Genomic DNA, 2,993 nt, shown 5'->3' on the forward strand with positions numbered 1-2,993 from the left:
AGTGGCTCATACCTGTAATCCCAGCACTTTGGGAGGCCAAGGCAGGCAGATCACTTGAGGTCAGGAGTTTGAGACCAGCCTGATCAACAAGGTAAAATCCTGTCTCTACCAAAAATACAAAAAAATTAGCCAGGTGTAGTGACAGGCACCTGTAATCCCAGCTACTCAAGAGGCTGAGGCCGGAGAATTGCTTGAACCTGGGAGGCGGAGCTTGCAGTGAGCCGAGATTGTGCCGCTGCACACTAGCCTGGGTGACAGAGCGAGACTCTGTCTCAAAAATAAATAAATAAATAAAATAAAGTGGGGGAAGCCAAACCACTTCAACTGGTTTAAATAACAGAGAGAGAGAGAGAGAAAGAGAGAGAGAGAGAGAGAGAGAGAATGAGAATGAACTCAGGCTTGGGAGTCAGCCAGACCTGGATTTGATCCCAGTACCATCAGTTTCTGGCTGTGTTATGCTACAGGAAGCTCTTTGACCTCAGCTTCCACATCTGTAAAGTGGGCATCATAGAAATATCTATTTCAGGCCGGGTGCGATGGCTCATGCCTGTGATCCTAGCATGCTGGGAGGACAAGGTGGGCAGATCACTTTGAGGTCAGGAGTTCAAGAACAGCCTGGCCAACATGGCGAAACTCCATTTCTACTAAAAATACAAAAATTAGGTGCATGCCTGCAATCCTAGCTACTCAGGAGGCTGAGGCATGAGAATCACTTGAACTTATGAGGCAGAGGTTGCAGTGAGCTGAGATCATGCCACTGCATTCCACCCTGAGCGACAGACGGAGACTCCATCTTAAAAAATCAAATCAAATTAAATTAAAATTGGCCGGGTGTGGTGGTGGGTGTCTGTAATCCCAGCTACTCCAGAGGCTGAGACAGGAGGAGAATCACTTCAACCTGGGAGGCAGAGGTTGTAGTGAGCCAAGATTGCATCACTGCACTCCAGCCTCGGCAACAAAATGAGACTCTGTCTCAGAAAAAAAAAAAGGAAATATCTATTTCATAGGTGGACTATGAGGATAAATTAGGCAATTAATGCATGAGAAGCACTAAGCTCAATGCCTGGTTCATGATAAGGCTCCATAAATGTTAACAGGAGAATGTCCAAGCTCGGCTGAGAGGCAGAGGGGCATAGTTGGTCCGGCTATACCCGGGGCGCCTGGCAGACACTGCTATGGCCATTCTAGTAGGCTCTGGGCCCCCTGCTTCCCTCATCTCATTTCTCTAGCAGCCCCAAATGCCTCTGGATAAAAAAAAAGGCACCAGTTGGACTGGGCATGGTGACTGATGCCTGTAATCCCAGCACTTTGGGAGGCCGAGGCAGGAGAATGGCATGAACCCAGGAGGCGGAGCTTGCAGTGAGCTAAGATCCAGCCACTGCACTCCAGCCTGGGCGACAGAGCGAGACTCCGTCTCAAAAAAAAAAAAAAAAAAAAAAGGAAATCAATAAAACAAAGCCGCCCTGTGCCTTCCCTTTTTCCTCTTGCAAAGTGTTCCCTCTCCCCTGCCTGCCTCTGAGTCTCATCAAGGGATGGAGGCTGACCCCCCTGCTGTAACAAGCTCGGAATGAGTAGTGAGTTAGTTTTCGTTTGGGTGGTCTTCGTTTATTTCCCCAGAGGTTGTACCATATGGTGGCTATACTCCAGCTAGGGGCCATGAGAGGACTGAAGCAGGCGGGGCAGAAGAAGAGGGTAGCAGGCATCTGGGAGTGTGGGGAAGCTGGCACTCTGTTGCACTACCAGCTAGAGCATCTACTGGACCAGTCTCTTTGGAGGACAATCTAGTAGCATCTGATAAATGCTTCACACACATATCTGTTGACTCAGCAACTCCACTTTCGGAAGGGAACCCTATGCAAATGCAAAGGGGTGCCTGGGCAGGGAGGTTTATTGCAGTAATAGCAGTAGTTGTGAAAAACTGGCAACAAGCTCATTTGCCCATTCATAGATGACTCGATAAAGATCTATTTTGTTTGGGGGGGTGTGGAGTCTTGCTCTGTCACCCAGGCTGGAGTGCAGTGGCGCGATCTTGGCTCACTGCAACCTCCGCCTCCCTGGTTCAAGTGATTCTCCCGCCTCAGCCCCTCCCCGAGTAGCTGGAATCACAGGCACCCACCACCACACCTGGCTAATTTTTGTATTTTGTAGAGACAGGGTTTCACCACGTCAGCCAGGCTGGTCTTGAACTCCTGACCTTGTGATCCGCCTGCCTCAGCCTCCCAAAGTGCTGGGATTACAGGCGTGAGCCACCATGCCTGGCCAAAGATCTATTTTTAAATGAAAAAAATCAAAATGCACAACAGTACATACTGTATGATACTATTTGTGCAACAAAAAAGATATACATATGATTAGTAATTTGCTGGACATACAGACTATCAAGGAACGGGGTCCTGATCCAGACCTCAGGAGACGGTTCTTGGACCTAGTGCAAGAAAGAATTCAGGACAAATGGAGTAAAGTGAAAGCAAGTTTATTAAGAAAGTAAAGTTATACAGAATGGCTACTCCATAGGCACAGCAGTGGCAGGGGTGCTTGAATAAGCATCCTTACAGTTAGTTTTGATTCTGTGCTAAAGAACGGATGGGTTATTTATGAGTTTTCAGGGAACTGAGGATTCCTCCTCCTTTTTAGACCATATAGCGTAACTTCTTGATATTGCCATGGCATCTATAAACTGTTATGGCAGTGGTGGTTGTGTCTTTTAGCATCCTAATCTATTATAATTAGAGTATAATGAGCAGTGAGGAGGATCAGAGGTGACTTTCATCGCCATCTTGGTTTTGGTGGGTTTTGGCTGGCTTCTTTACTGCAACATGATTTTTGTGTTTTTTTGAGATGGAATCTCACTCTGTCGCCCAGGCTGGAGTGCAGTGATGTGATCTCGATTCACTGCAAGCTCTGCCTCCCGGGTTCAAGTGATTCTCATGCCTCAGCCTTCCAAGTAGCCGGGACTACAGGCGCACACCACCACACCCGGCTAATTTTTTTTT

The sequence above is a fragment of the Colobus angolensis genome, unplaced genomic scaffold (assembly GCF_000951035.1).
Source record: "Colobus angolensis palliatus isolate OR3802 unplaced genomic scaffold, Cang.pa_1.0 Scaffold120, whole genome shotgun sequence".
Taxonomy (NCBI): Eukaryota; Metazoa; Chordata; class Mammalia; order Primates; family Cercopithecidae; genus Colobus; species Colobus angolensis.